Below are 23,511 nucleotides of genomic sequence, written 5' to 3' on the forward strand. Positions count from 1 at the left end.
ATTTGTGACTTTCTAAAAGAGATACATTTAAAAAAGAAATTAAAGTGTTTGTTTCAAATAATGATCACAGAGGAGTTCTTTAGGCATCTCTTTGGATCTGGTTACTTACTCTAAACAAGATATAATGTGATGTGAGCAATTTCCACAATTCAACAGGAAGAATTTCAGTGGTCTGATTTGGAAAGAGAAGTGGTGTCATTCTATGTTTGTGAAGAATATTATCTGTGACCAAATTGGATGGTACCACTCTTATTAACATAGACTTTCTGATCCACAAAGTAGATTTACTGTCAACATTCCCTTTCATCCTTCCAATCATGGTGATGATGAAGAATGTGCTGGGTGTCATTCATTGTTCTAAGTTCTTTTCACGAGGATCTTATTCAATTGGTACCGTTACTATTATTATTACCACTTTATAGCTAAACCCTGCCACAGATGCTGTGATCTGTCTACTGCCCCATTCAAGTTTGGGTCTGATTTAAGCATGAGAATATTAGTAGGTCTATACCCATATTAACTATCATCTGAGCATAAATAAAGGGAAATCCAGAAATTTCAAGTAAGAGATCTCACAAGGAGCATTCGCTCTAATTCTATTCACTAACAAAGCTTCCCAGTTAAGTTGGATGTTTCATATCACAATAGTACAAAACATCTCCTCCATCAAAGGGGTCCAGGTAACCATTGTCAGCTGGGAAGTAGGGGATGTCTGAGTCTAATGAAGATGCCTAATACTTAGGTTCTGTATTGACTCTGAGGAATAGGATGGACCCAAGGGTAGGATTTATTAATAAAATTTGAGCACTTGTGTATCTATAGGAAAACGGTGGCTTTTGTCCTCAGTAGTTAATAGCAATACTTTTTGTGAGTTTAAAGGAAAAGTTGGAAGTTGGGAGCTAAATTCTCCCTCAGAGACTACTTTATTGAAGTCATTTTTGAGCCTGACATTTTTTTAGAATGCTTTTTTATGCCAACTGATAAAGACAGTTCATTAAATATTAGGAAGTGCCCTGTTTTTTTGTTCTGAGGTACTTCTAATGTGACTAATAAGTTTGGTCATATTGAAAGTTCCACATATTATATTTGATGAAATTATAATGAATGGTATTGTACTATTTTATGAGGTGTGCAAGCATTTGGGTTATAACTGGAGATGCATAACTGGAGTCAGGCATCCACCTGGCTAAGATGTAAAATAAGATCATCAGGTGAGCATTGCCAGCAACTGGCTGAATGTGTCCTCCAGAACCTCCTGTTTGATGCCAGGTGACCAGAAGTTGGCCATTTCTGCCCACAGACCTAACAATCTGCCTTTCCTCACAGAGGCATTTTTAAAGATTTCAGCTTTCAAATCAATTCTCAGAAAGGCAGACAGGATGGAGGGAAAACAGACACCCTACAGTTTTCAAATAGTGGCCAGAGGCAAAGTTTGTTTGATGAGGGGAAGCAGCTTGACGAGACCTTTAACTTTTCCCTTCTCGGGGCTGATTTTGTTAATGGATTTATTGGCATTCTCTCTACGGACTCTTCCCTTTTTCGATAATGTTCTTGGAAATATAGGGCAAGACAAAGTCAGATCAGGCACACAAAATTTCACCAAGAAGTTACAAGAAAATAATTCCAGTCAGAACAAAGACTTCCACAAGTGAAATCTAGTTTTCCTGGGACAAAATAAAGAATAGAAGCTTCAGCAAAAATCAGTGCAAATATGCATCATCACGTGACTCATCTCTCTGCTGTGGGCCAGGAAACTCAAAGAGGAAGGGATGAACGAGGTCCCCAGAGATACTAACAGAAGTGCTCTGGAACAAGACCTCTGGTCCAGGCCACAACTGGGGAAGACTCAGCTGGATTTTGCTGAGTTCTCCAAATTATGGAACACACCTTTCCTCAAACAAGGCAACCTGTCATGATAGAAGTGAGTTTTATTGACTTAGCGAGGGAGAACTACATAGACAATTTATAATTTTTTTTTTTAATTAAGGAAAGTGAGTGCACAACTTTGACTGCTGTTGGGTTGGGCTCAGACATTCTTGAGGTAGAAGAAGGAGGAGAACCTTTGCATTGGTTGATATTTTGAGGCCGGGGTCAATGTGAGCACATTGAGATTCTGCGGGGAGAAAGTATAGTGCAGTCAAGATATTACTGATTATCTTGTAGCTGTGTAACTGGTGGGAGATGCGGTCTTTCCAGTTTTCAGTCAGTAGGACAAGCCTCAACTTTCCCCCCAACGTACAGCCCTTCTTCTGTGGATCCACAGGGTGGTCCTGTGCTCTTAGAATCTGAGGCAGAGGCTTTGTGTTTTGAGAACATTCACTTTCTCTCCTAGTGCCTTAACACAGTGTTGGGCATAACTGTCTGTTCAGATAGATTGTTTGCCCAGACCCACTGACCAGCCCTCTTTGGAATTATATTGGGAGCCTGTTTCTAACCACACTGTTGAATGAGTCAGTATTTGGCCTTCTCTCCCAGATATGCCCATTCCCTGGGGTTCCCTCCCTCCTGAATCCTTGCTTGGGGCTGGTAAGGACCCTGCTGCTTCTGCCCTCGTTTCTCCCATTTCCCTACGTGCAGGTGATGCGATGCCTCCCAGTTGCTGCCACACATGCTCCCTTTCTTTGTTTCAGCTCCAATTCCCACAAGCCACAGTGAAATTTTCCCCCAACCGCTACAGATCCTCACCACGGGAAGACACACAAGTGCTTCAGTAAAGTGATTATTGTGTTTTACAATCAGGTCAGCCATTTTCCAACACAGGTGCATTTAATGGATTAGAGCCACATGCTCTAAAAATGAACCAGACCGTCCCTTTTGACCTGAAATGAACCAACCATGCTTCAAGATAAGACCAATGAGGCTCTGCTCAGCTAATTACTAGAATGCCATGGCTTAGTTCTGGGATACAAGCAACATGGACTGTTGGGATGGGAAAGAAGGCAGGTCATAGACTGAAAACAGGACCCAGTTGTAGCAATGACCTCAGAGGACTATAATCAATACACTGAGTCCAAAGGGTGAGGTATGGTCACAGTAGTCACAGTATTCAAGGGGAAATATATCATGAGTGGGGACACAGCCAAGGAGTCCAGGTGACAGGTGGACACTGAGTTGTCTTCAGCATCTGGCCCAGAATGTAGCTTATAGTTGGCAGGCAATAAATCTGTGGAACGAGGCCAGGTAAGCATATCCCAGCCCCATAGGGTAAAGTTTGACTAGTACTAGTCAGGGCATCAAAGGCTCAGTTGAAGAACCTGGGGATCAGGCAAATAACTGAAGAGCTAGAGGTGCACCCCAAGATGAAGTCTGGGATAAAGCCTGGGTAGGTGAGCGGGGACTAGAGGAAGATTAAGACTCAGTGAGCTGTGGGTCGGCAAGGTCCCACTCAGTCACACCAGGTAATAGGCATTAACACTGATTCCAGGGCCTCCTTCCTGGTCAGACTAAGGTTTCTAATGTTCTACATTATTGGTCAGGACTGACTAAGTACAAGGTATGACTGGGTCTTCAGGTAGAAGGCATCATTGATTACAGATTGCATGGTGGGACAAGGAAGGCGAGAATTGACATTTTCATGCTACCATCCTTCCTTAAAGTAGCCCAACCAACGTGGAAGAGATGTCACTGCAGGTTAAAGGTATTGTTCTTCTTTGGTGTTTCCATCCCAAGCTCAATTGCAAGAGCTTCCCTACCAGCAGATACCCAATTAGGTGTCTTCATCTCATCTTTGAACACACAGTTGTCCTAGGGGATTGCGTGTAGGGGAGGTGTTCTCATGGGTAATTAGATGGGAACTGAGCAAAGGCATGTAGCCCCTGGGTGTTACTTCCATTTAGAGAACAGGCATTTCTGGAGTTGGTGATGCACAAAAACATTTGCAGCAAAGTACAAGTAACTTTGAAGGGTTAGTGATATGTCAGCTAGGATTGTTTGGTTGCCTTGAACAGAAAACCTAAGAAATAGATGTCTTAAACCCACAGATTTAATTCTTTCATAACCAAGAAGCAGTCCAGGGTTGATATGGTGGTTCTCAACGTCTTCAAGGATGAGGTACCTGTAAACCATCGTTCTGCCATCTGTAAGGTGCCTTCCCCATCCTCATGGTCCAGGAAGCACATTCACACATGGGAGATGGGATGGAGGAAAGAGAGAAGAGCTCCCCGTCCATCATCGTGCAGAACCCCACAGTCACAGAGAACACACATTTGTGTCCCGTTAGCCAGAGCTTAGTAACGTGACCACACTGCACTGACAGAAAAGCTGGGAAATAGGGAGTTTTAACTGGAACATACTGGTAGTAGGTATTCTACTTTTCAGAGGGGGGGAAGAACAGGTGTTGTGTTTTCCTTCAGTGGTTTCCTGCCACAGCAACAATTTCCTGTACCAACAACTTTGGATTTATTTTCCAAGTCCACGATAAAGACAGGATTCTACAGTCTTAACACTGCTATGCTACAAGGAGCGAAACAAAACAAAAAATAAAAATGAAAAGAGCACAATAAATAACAGAATGGTAAATAAAAACCTGACATACAGTATCTCACAAAAATAGGAAATGTTTTCCTTCAAAACCTACACTCAGCCAGAAACACACCTCCTTCAAATTTAGTAGCATTAAACAAAAACAGAGTCGTGCTTTGCTGAGATTTTTCAAGTCAAGATGAAGCATGCCAGAATTTCCAAGAGAAGCAGGGATGGGTAAACAGCATTGCGGGGTCAACTCAACCCATCATCAACTATGAATTCCAATTATTGTTATACTACTGAGAAATGCTTCCTGGACTCTTGGCTGAGAGGGGAAGAACCAGGTCATGGAGAAGGCCAAGTGGTACTCTTTAGTCCCTGAAACTGCGTTCTGAAGCTTGACTGGCAGCTGGATGGATTGAGTTCTGTCACACCTTAATGGGAATGGATGACAGAGTGTCTGCAAGGTTGGTGTCATATGTGCACTATTGCTGGGGCCAGAGGTCTGGGAGATGAAATGTGATGGGGCCATCTGTCACCTGAGGCAAAGATGTTCTCCAACCTGAGGCTGTGTAAGACACCTAGGTCTCCACCTGATGGTAGACAGCCTGTTTCTTTATTTAAAAGAAAAATAACCAGGGCTGGATGCCAGGGAGGAGGTATTGGCTCCCCACCATCAACAGCAGGGAAGCTCATTAGCTTAATCTTAAAGCACTTGCAATTGAAAACAAGGCAGCTCCAGAGAGATTGGCTAATGCTACAGCTCAAGGCTCCCCTCCTCTGCTCCATGGGATTCAGGAAAGCAGAGCAGAAGACCCTGTCCATAGGACTGGCTTAGATGGTCTACCGCTTCCCTGATCACTGGGACTCAGGGAGCATTCTTCCTCCTCTGAACTCTGAACCATGCTTCTGAACTGGTGGTCTTACCATTAAAACACCCTGCCTTACACCATTTCAGTGATTGTATGTGCATATTCCAACTGTATTATTCAAACGTAAGCTTATTTATAGTTCTTCATAAATCCTGCAGAGCTGGAGTGTATTTGGCATGTAGTAGTTGTTTGTTTCACAAAGTTGCGTAAGAGGTTGAATGAACCATTATGTTTGATACCCGCCTTTTTCAATCCAAGTCTATAAAAAAATCTTTTGAGGCTGTACCTCCCACTGCCCTGGTGAGTGGGCCTGCTCTCAGCAGCAGCTATGGTCAACCACAGGACAGCTGTGGTTTGGGGTCTTGCAGTCCCGCTCAGCCATCTCCCTTTGTCTTTGAGATGGGCCTACTATTGGATTTAACCAGGAATAAAGAGCCCACGACACTGAACATAAGTTGATACTCGCACATTCCTTAAGTTTCTTTAGCATTCCAGAACCTGCCTCATCAAAGAATGACCCTGAATAATTTAACCAGGAAAATTTCAACCATTTCTGATGTTATCATGATGGTGGAACTACAGTTCATTTGAAAGCCAGAGCAGCCTCTGGCTCATCAGCTGTGTCCCTGCATCTAAATTCAACCCAAACCCTTCTTGCCCCCAAAGCTTATACTCTTAGTAAGAAATGAGGTCACTTTCTCACGTCCAACTATCAGCAGACCTAGCTCTTTCCATGTGCATAAGAAGATTCCACAGCAAGACATTGGGGCTAAACTTGGGAGAAATTAGGGGAAGGAGTAGCTGCCATCATAGTATACAAAAAATATTGTGGTTAAAAATTTAATAGCCTCAGAAGATTTCAGTGGGATGCTTCTTTGCTGTGAGATTGTACAGCACAGTAGCCGAGTTTCTGTCTGAACACAGATGGCCAGGTTGAAATGAAACATCAGACTGGCAAGAGTTCATCTTTCTGTTCAGTGAAATTCTATTGCTGTGTGTCCAAGGAGATTTATGGTTTCCTCTGATGGGCCAACATGATTACCCCTTTCCAAAATAAGATTCTTTAGAGACAGCCAACAGTGTTTTAATGACAGACATAAAGGCCAAGGGGCCCCTGAAGCTCAAGCACCTCGGCCAGCAAGGACCATATATCCTGTAGTTTGCTGGTGTCTCACTGCTCCAGGGGACTCTTGTAAGTAAATAGGTATGGCAGGGGGGAGGGGGGAGGAAGAGTCAAGATTTGCTACCCTGGGCCTTCCCATCTGTCAGCAAATGAAATGGCCTCACACAATGCAGACTGGTTGGAGGGGACTAGGTGAACTGGAGCAGTGATAAAGCACAGATTGCAAAGCCAAACTTTACCTGCTGTTTTTTGTGTGTTTGTCATACTTCAGAGTGGGGACAGATTTCTGTTCCTAAATACACATTAAATGGGGAGGGGAGTGGTTTGTGGGAGAAGAAAATTTTGTAGAAATGAAATAATGACAATAAACTACACCAGCGGTCCCCAACTTTTTGGGCACCAGGGACCAGTTTTGTGAAGACAATTTTTCCATGGACTGGGGGTGGAGATGGTTCAGGTGGTGATGCGAGGGATGGGGAGCAATGGGTAGAGATGGGGAGTGGTGGGGAGTAGTGGGGAGAGATGGGGAGCTGTGGGGAGTGGTGGAGAGAGATGAGGAGCGTTGGGGAGTGGTGGGGAGAGATGGGTAGCGGTGGGGGACGATGGGGAGTGGTGGGGAGCTGTGGGGAACGGTGGGGAGCAGTGGGGAGCAGTGGAGAGATATGGGGAGCGGTGGGGAGGTGGGGAGCAGTGGGGAGAGATTGGGAGTGGTGTGGAGCGATGGGGAGTGGTGGGGAGCGATGGGGAGCAGTGGGGAGCGGTGGGGAGCAGTGGGGAGCTATAGGGAGCAGTGGGGAGCTGTGGGGAGAGATGGGGAGTGATGGGGAGAGCTGGGGAGAGATGGGGAGCAGTGGGGAGCGGTGGAGAGTGATGGGGAGTGGTGGGGAGAGCTGGGAAGAGATTGGGAGAGGTGGGGAGCGATGGGGAACAGTGGGGAGAGATGGGGAGCGATGGGGAGCGGTAGGGAGTGATGGAGAGCGATGGGGAGCGGTGGGGAGCGGTGGGGAGCTGTGGGGAGAGATGGGGAGCAGTGGGGAGCGATGAGGAGCAGTGGGGAACGGTGGGGAGAGATGGGGAGCGCTGGGGAGTGATGGGGAGAAATGGCGAGCGGTGGGGAGAGGTGGGGAGAGATGGGGAGTGGTGGGGTGCTGTGGCAAGAGATGATGAGCGGTGAGGAGCAATGGGGAGTGGTGAGGCACGGTGGGGAGCGATGGGGAGTGGTGGGGAGAGATGGGGAGCGATCGGGAGCAATGGGGAGCAGTGGCGAGCGTTGGTGAGCGGTGGGGAGCATTGGGGAGCGGTGGGGAGCGATGGAGAGTGGTGGGGAGCGGTGGGGAGAGATGGGGAGCGATTGGGAGCAATGGGGAGCGTTGGGGAGCGGTGGGGAGCGGTGGGGAGTGGTGGGGAGAGATGGGGAGTGATGGGGAGCGGTGGGAAGAAGTTGGGAGCGGTGCGGAGCGATGGGGAGCGGTGGGGTGCGGTAGGGAGAAATGGGGTGTGTTGGGGAGCGGTGGGGAGTGATGGGGAGCGATGGGGAGCGGTGGGGAGAGATTGGGAGCTGTGGGGAGAGGTGGGGAGTGGTGGGGGCGATGGGGAGCGATGGGGGGCAGTGGGGAGTGGTGGGGAGGGATGGGGAACTGTGGGGAGCATTGGGGAGTGATGGGGTGTGGTGGGGAGCGGTGGGGAGAGATGGGGAGCAGTCAGGAGCGATGGGGAGCGGTGGGGAGAGATAGGGAGCAGTGGGGAGCGACGAGGAGCGATGGGGAGTGGTGGGGAGCAGTGGAGAGCGATGGGGAGCGATGGGGAGAGCTAGGGAGCAGTGGGGAGTGAAGGGGAGCGATGGGGAGCGATGGGGAGCTGTGGGGAGCGGTGTGGCACTGTGGGGAGCGGCAGATGAAGCTTCGCTCACTCACCCGCCGCTCACCTCCTGCTGTGCGACCCAGTTCCTAGAAGGCTGCAAACAAGTCTGCAGCCCAGGGGTTGGGGACCCCTGAAATACGCTAAAGTCCCCAAATTATCTTTAACAAAGGAATTTGTTGAGATGCTACAAGACCATCTATAATAGAGACAGAATACTGTTTTTCCCTAGAAGTCAGTATAAGGGCTGATGTGGAGACATTATAATAAAGAAGATCTCTTAATAAAGTAAACTAATAGTAATAAACTTTCTAGAAGTGAAGTTTTACTGGATTAAAGGAACAGCATGCCGGGGGTGCCTGACTACCAGGTGCAGGGCCTCACAGAAAGGACGCCTGTGTGGAGTGGAGTCTGAACTCAAAATTCAACACAGTCTCATCCCTTCTACTAGGTCTGTAGGATTGTATCCACAGGCGGAAGTGAATGGACAACAGGCCTCAAGGACACAGGCCTGATGCACTGGATAGAACTTGGACCACACGCCCATAGGGTCAGCATTACTGTTAACATGCTAACTCATAAGAGAAATATAAAGGAAAGAGCCAGCACGCATAGAACACTGACTCTGTCACTTAAAATGCTGAACAATTAAAAGGTTATGCCATTCTCGTGGAGACTGGCTCATGGATATTCAGCTTTCTTCATGTTACCGAACTAATAAGGACAGGACCTGGGATTTGAACTCAGGCTGTATGGCCCCCAAATCTATGTTCTCATGACTTTCCTACACAGCCCAATAGAAGCAACTTTGAACCACAGACTAGACCATCTTTTCCAGAGTCCTTTGTGCCATCACTTACCTACTAGAGAAGCAGCCAAAAACTGTCTTCTTACATGAGAATGAACATGATTATTTAATAAGGATGCAGTGGGCATCAGTATTAGCAAAGACCTGGTACAGAAGTGAGTGGTATGTGAAAATGGAGAAGGATGGCCCTTGCCCTCAACGGAGCTGATCAACATGGGAGAAACTGCAGAGAGCACCTGACCTGTGCCAAACACTGCACAGGGGACTTCCCTGGAGTCTGATTCAGTCTTCAGAACACGTCCATGATGTAGATATTACCCATTTTAGATGTGATGAAAAAGAGGCTCAGAACCTGCCACCAGAAGTTACAGGGTCCCAACTAAACAGTGCAGCCCAGATTTGCATCCAGGACGTGAGCTTGGACCGCCCCTCCAATGCACACATAAGTCAAGAGAAGGAAAGAAGATGTGAGCAGGGAAAAAACTGCTCAAAAACCATCCACGTGTTTGCTGGGAATCACGATAATGTGTTCATTTGAGAAACTCTCATGACATGACTAGGTCAGCTGACACCTTCAACGTCTGGCTAGGCTCTGAGGTGGACCTACCACTGTCATTCATATTTGTTCCCTAGACCCTTGATAGCTATGACCTCACGGATTCCCCAAGGCCCCAACAGGTAGGACAGACAACAGTTATATCATCGTGGCTGAGGCCATGGAGTGTTAGTTTGGCGTGATTTGCTTAGTCAGTTAAAAACACAGAGAGAGCTTGTACACCGTGTTGATGCCTTAAGTCAGGAAGCCGGCTTAGATGCTGTCACACCAGACCCCACGTAATCAATCATGCTTTGTGCTGAAGAAACAAAAAAGCGAGTTTTTTTTTTCTTGTCTTCCCTTCTGCTGCCTCCTAGTTTCTTGAACTTCCAATTACTCTGTTTGAGCAGCACCTCAACTTGGTTTTGGGATGACTTCAGCAGGGGAGGAGGGACAAGGAGGTTCTGCTTCCCCAAGCACAGCTGGTCCTGCCTGGACCGTCCTCCCTTGTTGCTCAGTGTGGCCATCCACACGTTTCTGGTGGCCAACCCCTCGGTGCCCTTGCCTTCTGCAGCCTGGCTGACAGCTGCATCTTACCCAGCCGCATCCCCTTTCTCCAACACAGACTGTCGTCCTCTCCTCTCCTGACATTAGAAACAGCACCACGCGCTGAGCCAGCACCATGGTTTCTACAGCAGGATGCCACCCAGGACTGGCTCTGCACTCTGATGTCTTTGCAGACCCATCAGACTCAAGGGGATTTCGATGTCTCAGGGCACCAGGTTACAATCCTAAATGCACTCCTTATAGGATTTCTTTGCTCCAAGGCAAACCTGTTCCTTTCAACCAGGCTGAGCTCTGGACCCAGGGGCTTACTGATTACATCCTGAGTTTGTTTCTCTGACGTACAAAGTGCTCTCATCAGAGTGGCCCCTGGAAGTATGTCTGTGCACCTGCTCATATGAGTGTGAGCTTGTGAGGTGTGTCTGGCTGGCAATAAGGTCCCTTTGTGGAAAAGGCCAAGGGTTTGCTAGGACCGAATGATTCTAGGACTCAGCCCTCTGGCCTGCGAGGACCTATTCCTTGTGAATCCAGGCAAAGGGACACTGACCAGCTCTCACATTTTAATGAGATGCGTGACTTCCACTGAAAGTGTCAGATTTTGGCAAAAATAGTAGGTGTTTTTATGTGTTCAGTCATTCAAGTAGTACACAGAATGATTTTTAGAAAATTGTCCAGATGGACCTGGCAGAAAGGTTTTCTCTTACCGAAAGTAATGTAAAACCATGACACGGAGTAACCTTGGGGTGCGTACAGAAAACGTCCTCCACATGCAGCATCTCTGAGCCTCTGCTCAGCCTCCCCTCCCCACCCCCGGTCCCCCCCAAATCCACACTCACGGCTCAACCCTGGCCCGCCCACCTGAGGACCCTCTCCTTCACCCCGAACCCTCACAGGGCTGCTTTCAGCCCGGGTCCTAGAACCAGAAGTGACCAGGGCCCAGTGTCAGCTCCCACGCCGGCCATCTGCCGACTCTGGGTGGATACTTGAACTTCCTAGCGCCGTTTTAGTCTGTGAGGTGCAAGGATTACTGCCCAGGTCACAGGGTTCTTCTCGGGACTACTTCAGGACATAGTCCCCATGACGCAGTAGTGACCGTCCCGTGTTTACCCTCTGGCCAGGGTGGGTCTCTGATGTCTGCGCACGTGATTTCATCTCATCCTCACCACGATCTCCGGAGGTAAAGCCCACGTCTACACGGGGTTTCACACGGAATGAGGCCACGGCTCTCCTCTGGATGGGGACTGCCATGTGCTCTCAGTTTTATTAACACTTGACACGGGTTTTTGTCATCATCTCTACCTGTATGTTGGTCACGCTTCCTCGGACAGACCCGTAGCTCCTTCGGGGAGCACGCCTTCAATCCTGTGCACCTCAGGGCCTCGGGGAGTCCCTGGCGTTCAATACACAGCTACTGAGTTACAGAGGGAAAAGTGTGCAGGAGCGCATCCAGAAAGGCCATTGCTGAAGCTCCACGCAGAAGACCTGTCATTATCTGGGTCAAGCATTCATCCTGGGGGGTCAAGACAGCTGGGTCCCACTGCCCGCTCTCCCGCAACTAGGCCTGCAGCCTTAGGAAAAGCAGGTAACCTTCCTAAGCACAGTGTTCTCCCGTGTCAGGTGGAACTGGACTACACCACTCGGGTGGTGTCATTGATGTAAGTGAGGTGGAGCCTCTGGGACAGCCCCCTATGTGGTCCCTGTGTGTCGAGTCCATGAAAACTCCTCTTATTTAATCCTCCCAACTTTTTGAAGCCTCGTTTTGCCCATGAAGGAGCCGATGATGAGAAAGGTGAAGACACTTTACTTTATTGCCGTTATACGTGTATAAGTCTGTCTCCATAATTCAACTACTGACTCCATAAGCAAAAAAGACCTCAGTTTTCATGTCTGCATCCTTTCTGGCTCCCACCACAGTGTTTAGCTCCCAGGAGTCACATCATTTGTTTAATCAATCAAAACATAATAAATAAAATAACAGCGGCCGCAATGAACAGTTAATGATCCTTTAGTATGTTTCAAGCTCTGCGCTAGACATAAGAAATTGAAAAAAAAAAAAAAAACATGTTCTGTGTGGTTGAGGAGATCAAAATACAGTAGTTAAAAGTGTTATCCCTGTTTGAGGTTTCAGGTTTAAATATTTTGAATCTTTTCTCAATGCCATACACACACACACACACACACACACACACACACACACACACACACACACACACACACACATATATGGGCATTAACTCATGCTAACATCACCCCTGGCACAGAGCAGGCATTTACATTTTGGTTTCACTTTTACCCTTTGCATTTCAGAAGGTATTGAAATAAAAACAACAAGCTACAATAGTTTGATTCCATCGTATAAATCACTTTTAAACGTGCTTTCTTTGCAGGGGGAATGCTGCTTGTTTATCCACTGAGACATATCAGCAATGTTCTTATCCAATCTGACCCAGCTGTTGAGTACATTCTCAGGGCAGCAAAATGGACTAAAGACACTGGCTTTAAGGATAAATAAAAACGAATGTTGCTGCCCTTCTCTGACTTTTTAAGGCAACAAAGAAATATGTGTAAGAGCTTGTTTTAAGTCCTTTCTTGCAGCCATCCCACTGCAGAAGCGGTTGTTTTAGTCAAAGGGACCTGGCGTTTCTGTCAGGCATAATTCTGTCGCTCACCTTCCATGTCTACTCTCACCTGAGTAGGTACAATTCTCAAGAGTACTCAGCTAGGGTCAGGTCCCACAAACGTGTGCTGCTTCCAGGACTTTCAGAAAGAGTCATTGTTTAAATCAAACCGTAGTTTTAAAGGTTTACTTAAAGCAATAGCTTCATTTCTTAGTTAAAATTGATGGCTTTGTGAATCCTGTTTTTCAGAAACTGTTCACCACCTATTCTAGTGTGATGAGACCCTCCCATGAGAGAATAAGGAATTTTGTAAGGAGTCCGTTTTGTTCTCAAATGGAAACACATTGACTGCATCTACACCACGGAACAAAGAAGCAAAAAAATCTAAATTCAAGCAATGACATTTTCCTACATAGAACTCTGTGTTTTAATATTATTTATTCATCAAAGATTAGCTTATTTTAAGATGAATTCACTCTTTGTTCTATATTGGAGGCCGAAATAATAAAATGTTAATAAATAAAAACTAGTTGACAAATACTTCATGAGAGGATCACAGCCACCAATTTTTTTTTTCCAAAGCACACAACAGAGCTTATATCATTTTATTTTTATGATGCTATCTTAATTTGGGGGGGAAGGTTAAATTATTCTGAAAGCTATGAACCATCTACATATTTATTCTTTTTAAAGGTTCTGTGGTGTGTTAGCATCTGTATTGCCAGAAAACAAAATTTTCTTCAAAGTTATTCTTGGGCAGGCCTGGGACTCAACCCATATGTCTCACAGTTAGTTGCAGCTCAAGGCTTTAATTTATGTGACTTGTTCCAAACTTGTCTGCAATGTAATTTGGTTCGGTGAATGTGTGGCGCCACCTGTTGGCGGACCCTCAGAATTTCACTTCCCTTTATCAAAAGACAACGTTTCACAAAAATTGTTTTTTGAGGACCTTCAAGATTTCAGAGCGTATGGGTGAAACTAAATTATTATACTGATTAAATTATTTTATATACAATAACTGAAAAGGCATAATCCTTCCACTTAAGTCCTTGCGTTGGGTGATGTAGCAGAAAAAGACAAAGATGTATTTTTCCATCCACTCTAGCTTTCTCTTAAAATACTTCCCTCGGCTTTTCTTTCTGAGCCGTCTCTCAGGGAAATCAAATCCGTATCTGTGCACTAGCTCTCAGGAAACAAAGAAAAGGATGCCGGCCCAACAACAAATAACAGCACAAATCTGAGCGTGGCTCTCTGCTCTTCCTTTGGCCATTACCTGAAGACACTAAAGACTAAACGTTCCTGGTGGAGAGACGCCCCGGGGAGAATTTCATGGTGCGTGATCCTCAGGTAACAAATAACTTTCAGAAAACACTGACAGCCCTGGCATTTGATCTTTCTCGTCAAACCACCCTAACTCCTAACTCCCCATTTACAAAGTAACCACGGGCACCAACGGCAGAGAAGCTTAGAGTCTTGTCCCTTTCCTGAAAATTAGGGGGAAATCAACAAAAGCAAAATTGCTATTCCTATTGGTATTAAATACCCCAATTCGCATCTTCCTTTGCGTCTCCCCAACAAAAATTGTGGGGCTTGGGTGAGCCACGGAACTGACTGGCGACGTTTCTGTTAATCCATCTGCCCAAACGATAGCCACTTCTTCCTTTTTTCATCTTGACTGTGACAAAGAACAGTTGGGCAGCTATTGGTGGTGAGGCACAGCAGTCAACTGTCTTGTAAATTAGAAGCTGTGGTTGTAAAAACGGATTTGTGTGTCACCGGGGGTGCAGAGTGTGTCTGCCTTGTAAATTTAATTAAACAGCAGGTGCAAAAATCGGGTCATGTGGCTTTGATGTGCCCTGTGCGAGGGTGACCACGAGACAATGGTTCTAATAGGAAGAGATTTGCATACGTTTGCATTGGGTAGCAGAGAGCACTGCAGCTCTCACCGACTTTCATATTTAATTTCTAGGAAGTTGAATAAGAGTTGAATGAACGCTTTCTGTTTAGACATTGCAGAAAGATACACGGAAGGTTTCCGCACTGAAACAGACCCTGTGGACTGAAGGCTAAGATACCCTGATGTGCGTTTTTGAAATGCAAGTGGCCTGGCCGTACTGGAAACTGGCGTATGTCTAGAAACAGAAGAAAACAGAACTAGCAGAAGAGAGTACGAAAATATATTCTATTTCTACTTTTTAATCTTTTACAGATAGTGTAACAGTGATTAACTCTTCCTTCTTGGACATCTATCCAGGAGGGGTCACAAGGTTCTCTGTGCTCCCCTAGTCACTGCCCTAAAGAAATATGGAAAAAAGACTTTTCACATACAACGATTAGCATTTTAGATACATTATTAAAGCAATGTATTTTCCTGCCTTATCGGGTAGACCATACCTTTGATAACAGCAAACCAGAATGTTTAGTATAAACACCATCTTTCCACTCCTTGTGATTGCTTGCTCAGGTATTAGAACATAGTAAATAAACAATCACTGCCAGAAGCCAGCATCACCCAGCATTTGGCACAAGAAAGACTGCACAGGTACAGAGGTACAGTACACTAGCACGGAGCAAAGAGATCCAGGAGAAGTCACCTGGGAGAACTTGACACTCACCTCTCCCCATCCTGTCTCAGTTTTCTTCAAACCTCCTTCAGAGTTTCCCTGCTCCTTGTCAAGAATTCCCCCACCTCCTTCTGCATCCACCCTGTCTCTCAGGTATGGAGCTTCAGATCTGAGACTGCCTGGGGGGTTGATTCTCATCTTTCGGATCCCCTTTCTTTTCCTGAGTAGAGCTGATGTTATCCCAGGCACAGCACATTTGTGTATTAACTTGGAATTCTACCTCTTTTGTGGATGTTATGATACGATGTCAGATGAAAAGATGTGACTTTGGGTTTCCAGCAATTTTTTTTTACTATTATTTATTGAAACCAAATCCTACCACGTTGTATATTTGGGATACTTCGGAAGAGTCAGCTTTTAAATGAACAATTCTTTAGCTGTGACATAATACTATTTATTCTTTGTCCTAATTAACTTGCTTACAGTTCATAAACGCCGTAAAATATCTTACAGAAAGCAGGAAATCATGTGTTCTTATCTTTAAATATGTTTTTCAGAAACTGACTCTGCTGAATTCTAATTGCTTATCGAACTTCTCATCCTCCCCGCTGTGTTGCAAACTCCATGAGGGCAGGAACTGATTCATTATGTCACCAGTGCCCTTAGTATTTACTCCAGTGTCTGGCATATGGTAGGAGTTGATAAATATGGATAAATGAGATTGTGAGAAAACTAATGAAGAACAAGTATAGATGTCTAGCCTGGGGGTAGACAGCATGTACCAGGTGCTACGAAAAGGACAAAGAGCAAATGTACATGGTCCCAGCTCCTAAGAGGCAGGTGTTCTGAGAGCACTTTGGCGGGTGCCTGGGGGCAGGATTCTGGAGCCTGGTGTCTGAGGAAAGAATGTTTGCTATGATGCCCTTCGCACCAGCAAGTACTGATAAATAGTTGAGAAATGGAATATTTCCTGCCACGTCAGTAAACAAAGGATGTCACAGTCTCCAGCAATTGCAGCCACCTCCAGCAGGTGAACTGGTGAGCCCTGAGGGAACTCAGGAAGGAAACAAAGAATACCTGCCATCTAGCAGCCATCATACTGCAGCCACTCCCTAAGGTAAGCCCTGAAGAAAGGCAGGAGGTAAAAACACAGGATACTGGGCCCAGATAGCTGAGGTGCACATCAAAGGGAGGATCTCAGCAAGCCCAGACTCTTGCATCTTCCCATACATAGAAGAGTGCTAAATTCCTTAACTTGAGATTTCTAGTTTTCTTTTATTAACAGTAATCTTTTGTTCCTACTACCTGCCCTTTGTTGCAAAACTCCTATATATCCTAGCTCCCCCCTCACCTCCTCAGAGAAGTTTTCTCAGGGTTACTTGAGATGCTGCCTCCCAGGCTTGAAGTCCTCTGTATGTCCACCAAATAAAACATAACTCTCAACTTCTAGGTTGTGAATATTTTTTAGTCAGTGTGGTGACTGCTGGGTATGAAATCCAATACCTGCTAGATGCTTTGCATCCTTGTAGAATTAGCTGAATAAACTGAACCTGGCTGATTCAAGAAGCAGCATCTCATATTGCTTTGTTTTTCATCTGAGGATCCTAAAGAAGGAGGCACTCAGAACTTCTCACCCCAGGCACAGCGTAGCTCAAATGGATTGGAAGCGGGTCAATGGACTGACCTTCGTGGCCTTCAAAGAGTTCACCTGAGGCCCGAGTTGTTAAGAACCCCCAGCTGGTGGCCTTCTCCATGAGCAGCCACCTCCTTCCTTTGCAGAAGGCTAGACATATATTCTTTTCTTTTCTTTTCTTTTCTTTTGAATTTTATGTATTTATTTTTTATACAGCAGGTTCTTATCACTTATCTACTTTATACATATTAGTGTATATATGTTAATCCCAATCTCCCAACATATTATTTTTGAGTCTACCATGACCCATGAATAGGAATGAGAAACCGTGGAAGAAGGTTTTCTCCCAAGATGGTCAACTGCAGGGGATGATGTTACTCAGCACTGCTCCTTCCCAGATGCAAATGGTGTCTAGAAGCTGGTTTCCCCACTGCTTCATCTGCGCCAAAGGCTTTGGAATATTACTCAGCCATTAAAAAGAATGAAATAATGCCACTTACCACAACATGTATGGACTTAGAGATTATCATATTAAGTGAAGTAAGTCAGAGAAAGACAAATATGATACAATTTCACTTATGTGTAGAACCTTAAAAAATGATACAAAATGAACTTATTTACAAAACAGAAACAGACTCAAAGACATTGAAAACATATTTATGGTTACCAAAGGGGAATGGGTGGGGAGGGATAAATTAGGAGTTTGGGATTAACAGATACACACTAACATATATAAAGTAGATAACCAACAAGGATCTACTATATAGCACAGGGAACTATATTTGATATCTTGTAATAAACTAGAATGGAAAAGAATCTGAAAAAGTTATTTATACATATATAACTGAATCACTTTGCTGCAACCTGAAGCTAACGCAACATTGTAAATCAACTATATTTCAATAAAAAAATAAACAAATGAAAACAAAACTGCAGCCTTTCCTGGTTACACAAGGGCCCTCTCCAATTAATGAGCTGCTGCCTAGGGAAACACACACGTCTTTACCCAAGGAAAAATGAGACATCCAAAAACTTGAAGACCTTGGTCTAGAAAGTAGCTATCTGAAGAACCTAAACCTGATTCCTGAATTTAAAGTGAATGCAACGCACGTAGATTAAGTTGCTGTCACAATGAAATAATTGTGGAAAGTCTGTGTTGTATAAGGGTTTACTATTCTTCTTGAAGGATGACTTTTGACACTGTTGAAGAAAATAAAATTAGCTAATGGCCAAATAACATTTACTTCTCACGATATCCCAAATCCTAAGACTGTTGCATAATTCAGAACAAGCCAGCCAATGAGACACCTCTGAGTTTCAATTTTCTCATCTGTCAAATAGAGGGCAAGTTGTGAAGATTATAATACATGAGAAAATGTGAGAAGGAAGCCAGGAGTGCTTGGTACAACCTTCCTTAAAACACCATGGGCAGCATTGTTCCCATACACAGTAGGAGCTGTGAGTGCATGAATAAATGAACGAATGTGCACATTTATAATCTCTGATTCTCAACACATCTCGCATCTCCTTTGCACTAGTCGGTAAGACTCCTGGATCTTCATTTTGGATGTAATTGAATCCAATATGGGCTCTTTGTCAACACTTCCTCAATCCTGTCTTAAGGGCCAGCCTACCCAATTATGGTGGGCCACCTGATGCTTCCGAGGGCTCTTGGGAGGCTGGGATGACATCTGGAAAACACTTGAAAGTGAATGCATCCAGACCCTCTCCACTGTGACAGTAGAGAAGAAAGTGAATGCATCCGGACCCTCTCCACTGTGACAGTAGAGAAAATATGTATTGTGAATCACACACATTGCTGATAGCTGTAGAATTTCTCAGCGGAGGCTCAGTTATGAGTCTTTAGTGGGATGGGTCCTAATGAACTGAAAAGTCAGTGCATTTCTAGAGTAAAGACAGGTTTTAAAGAGAGTCTGATACCCTAAGGAATCCTGCTATTCTTGAAACACTAACACTGCTCTCAGGCTGCCTTCCCAAACGTTGGCTTTGACAGCTGCATTTTTCAAGCCAAGTCATATCTTCCCATCATATTCACATTCAACACTTGTTTTTATCCTCTGCTTTTAACCATCTCATAAGAAAGTGTACTCACTCCGCAGGTTCATTTAATTCAAGGTGACTATTATTTCTATTTTACTTCACAAAATCATTTGGTTTGGGGGAGCTGATTTTCTCTTCTTCCCACAAAGATTTTCAACAGGTCTTTTCTAGATGAACAGTTATACAGACACCTGGGTCCACCCCCTGTCTCTGTGATGTACGGCTTCCTTCTCTAAAACTCCATTTGATCTTTTGAGACCTTTAAAATGAAAATTACGTTGTGCAGTCACTTACTTATAACTTTGTTCACAATTAGGATTTAAAAAGAGGCGCAGGCAGATTTTTTTAATCACCAGCTTGCTTTACAATCAATGCTCTTACTCAACATGGCCGAGGAGGTGGGGCAAATAGGGTCGCAAAGAGGTTATGGGTTGGAGAGACACGTGTATGTGTGAACAAGCGGATGGGTGTTACTGCGGCTCAGCCCCAAATGCTCATCCCAGGCCCACACACCCTTGCTCCTCACACTGCACTCACATCCCCAGAAATACAGACTACCCCCTCCCCTTTAAGCTGTGGTCACTGGCCTTGCTGTATCTGAAAGTTGTTTCCCCACATGTAGCTGCAAGATAGACAGATGATGTTTCCTCTCTCCCTCCTGGGTGCAAAAACCATGTCATATATCTGTTTCATTTAAGAGTTTAATTATTATAAGCAAAACACCAGAAAGTTACAAAATAGTCAACATGGGAAATCATAGCATTGTTGTGGTCTTAGTTCCAAGCCCTGTCTCCTCCCTTATTTCAAAAATGAGCTATGGAAAGAGCAATAAGGACTTTTGTCTTCATCTGGCCCCTACCTCTCAGTGTGATTTGAACACGCTAACAGAATGAGAATAATTTGTGGTCAGAATAGAAAATTTGCATCAATAAATATGAATGGCCCCAGCCCATAAAAGAGCAGGCTTGATGAGAAGTGGCAGTGGCTGATATGAAACAGACATAATTTCTAGACATCATTGCTATGAAAGACTTGGATGGCAAATATCACACTTTGGATTTCACACTAGTACTGCTGTTTGGGAAGAGAAAATGGTCAAGGATTATTTTTAAAATATAGGCAAAGCACTCAGTAGGCTGTCTTTGTTCTGTCCATGGTTTCCTTTGCTGTGCAAAAGCTTTTAAGTTTAATTAGGTCCCATTTGTCTATTTTTGCTTTTATTTCCTTTACTTTAGGAGATGGATCCAAAATTATTGCTGCAATTTATATCAAAGAGTGTTATGCCTATGTTTTCTTCTAGCAATTTTATAGTATCCAGTCTTATATTTAGGTTTTTAATCCATTTTGAGTTTATTTTTGTATGTGGTGTTAGAGAATGTTTTAATTTCATTCTTTTACATATAGCTATCCAGCTTTCCCAGAACCACTTATGGAAGAGACTGTATTTTCTCCATTGTATATTCTTGCCTTCTTTGTCATAGGTTAATTGACCATAAGTGCATGGGTTTATTTCTGAGCTCTCTATTCTCTTCCATTGATATATGTGTCTGTTTTTTTGCCAATACCATACAGTTTTGATTACTGTAGCTTTGTAGTATAGTAGGAAGTTAGGAAGCATGATTCCTCCAGCTCTGTTCTTCTTTCTCTAAATTGTTTTAGCTATTCAGGATCCTTTCTGTTTTCCATACAAATTTTTTAAATTATTTATTCTAGTTCTGTGGAAAATGCCACTGGTATTTTGATAGCACTGAATTTGGTAGCATTGAATTTTATCACTGGTATTTAGATTGCATTGAATCTGTAGATTGCCTTGGGTAGTATGGTCATTCTAATAATATTGATTCTTCTAATCCAAGAACACAGTATATCTTCCCATGTGTTTGTGTCATCTTCAGTTTCTTTCATCAGTGTCTTATAGTTTTTCAAGTACAGGTTTTTGCTTCCTTACGTAGGTTTATTCCTAGGCATTTTATTATTTTCGATGTGATGGTAAATGAGATTGTTCCTTAATTTCTCTTTCTGATAGTCCATTATCAGTATATAGAAATGAAGAGATTTCTGTATATAAATATTAAATATTTGCAAATGCATAAAAAATAAGGGATTAATACCTAACTTATATAATAGCTCATACATCTCAATATCAAAAAACAAACAGCCCAATTAAAAAATAGGCAGAAGAACTGAATAGATATTTTTCCAAAGAGGAAATACAGATGGCTAAGAGTCACAAGAAAAGATGTTCAACATTGGCTAATCATCAGGGAAATGCAAATCAAAACCACAATGAGATATCACCTCACATCTGTCAGAATGGCTATCATCAAAAAGAACACAAATAACAAATGCTGGTGAGGATGTGGAGAAATGGGAATCTTGTACACTGTTGGTAGGAATGTAAATTGGTGTAGCCACTGTGGAAACAGTATGGAGGTTTCTCAAAAAAGTAAAAATAAAACTACCCTATGACCCAGCAATTCCACTCCTAGGTATATATCTGAAGAAAACAAAAGCACTAATTTGAAAAGATACATGCACCCCAGTGTTAATAGCAGCATTATTTACAATTGCCAAGATATGGAAGCAACTTAAGTGTCCATCAACAGATGAATAGATAAAGATGCATATATGTGTATATATATATATATATATATATATACACACATACATTTATATATATATGTGTGTGTGTGTGTGTATATATATATATACATCTTTATCCATTCATCTGTTGATGGACACTTAAGTTGCTTCCATATCTTGGCAATTGTATATATATACATATAAATATGTATATATATATATATATATATATATATATATATATACAATTCTTTATATACGTGTGTGTGTGTGTGTGTGTGTGTGTGTGTGTGTGTGTACAGGGCATACCCTGCCCTTCCAGCCTGCATGACTGCAGTTCACACAGCAAAGAAAACCCTGGAACCAAGAGTCATAGACACATGGACGTGGATGGTGTGTGGTTGAGGTGCATGAGGGTGAGGGGTGGAGAGGAAACACAAAAGAACACCCACAACATCTACTACAAAACTCCTGTGTAAGTTTTGAAAAAAATTATCCACTGGAAGTAGCAGAACAGGTATATTTCTTAACCAAGTTAAACATAAAATGACTTTTAGCATGAATGAGACAATAATGAAGTTAGGGCAAGTTCATTTTGCTATTCCTATACATTATTAAAATGTCCCAAAAATGGAACATTGAGTGTTCAACCCAACACCTAGAATCCTCTTGAAACACATAAGGAAATGAACTCTAACAAATGAGTCTCTATGTACTTTCTCTTTCTTCCCTCTTCCTTTCCTTCTTCCTTTCTTATGAATGTCAGAGAAAGGGACTAATATTCATATTTTGAAAAGTCACAATACATTCATCATATATACCAGATTTTGTAAAACTGTCCAAAACTTAATTTTTCTGTGATTCTACTTGACCTTTTTTCAGTTCATTACATATATGCTCATCATCAATAACCTGAAATCATTTGACCATTTTTTAATTATCATGGTTAATTTTGTTAGGTACATATTATAGACAGGCATTATTCTAACCCCATTTAATGGATTAGTTGATTCCTACAGAAAGCTATGAGATGGAGAGCACCATTAGTCTCAGACAAGAAAAGGTTGAGTGCAGCCCACGTTCACAGAGCTACTGCGTGGCACAGCTCGGATATAAACACAGGAAGCCTAGATCCAGAATCTGTTCTTCACCACTTCATTCTGGTTCCTAACCAATGACTAAGAATCTTTGTGACCATCAGTTGTCACAATGTGCTGTAGACAGAAGGACATTGAAGGATGTGGGATTTGTTTTCATGAACGTGGCTTCAGACAATTACACTTGCTCACCTCTGCACCTGCTTTTTGGTGTCAGTTTCCTTTGTTCCTCTTCATTTTCTGCCATTGTTAGTAGGCATCCTCTTTAAGGACCTAATACTGAGAAAGCCCCATTTGACAGAATTTTGGGTTAGAACAGTCATGATTTCATTTCCCAAAGAGCAGCACGCATGGTATTTGTAACAACTATTGGGGGATTCTCTTAAGACATTTTTTGTTTTACTTTTGTGTTCACATCTAGTCTTCAGTGTTAAAGTGAACAACCACAGTTTCTGGGTGACAAAAATGAAGGGTTTGAAAATAATATTCATGAAAATTTAATTTGAGCAGAGATCCAAATTTAATTAACAATATAAAGAAAACCCATAAAATATCCCACAAGATATTACACTATATGAGATAACACTTTCTCCATCTCATTGATAGTTGCATCTACAGTGTTTAGAGTAGGGCCTGGCTCTTATTATGGATTCATGAAGTATTTTTATTAAATGTTTTATTTCAGTGCACCATTAGATTTACAGAAAATTGTAAAACTAGTACAGTGATCTC

This window comes from Orcinus orca, chromosome 13 (assembly GCF_937001465.1).
Source record: "Orcinus orca chromosome 13, mOrcOrc1.1, whole genome shotgun sequence".
Taxonomy (NCBI): domain Eukaryota; kingdom Metazoa; phylum Chordata; class Mammalia; order Artiodactyla; family Delphinidae; genus Orcinus; species Orcinus orca.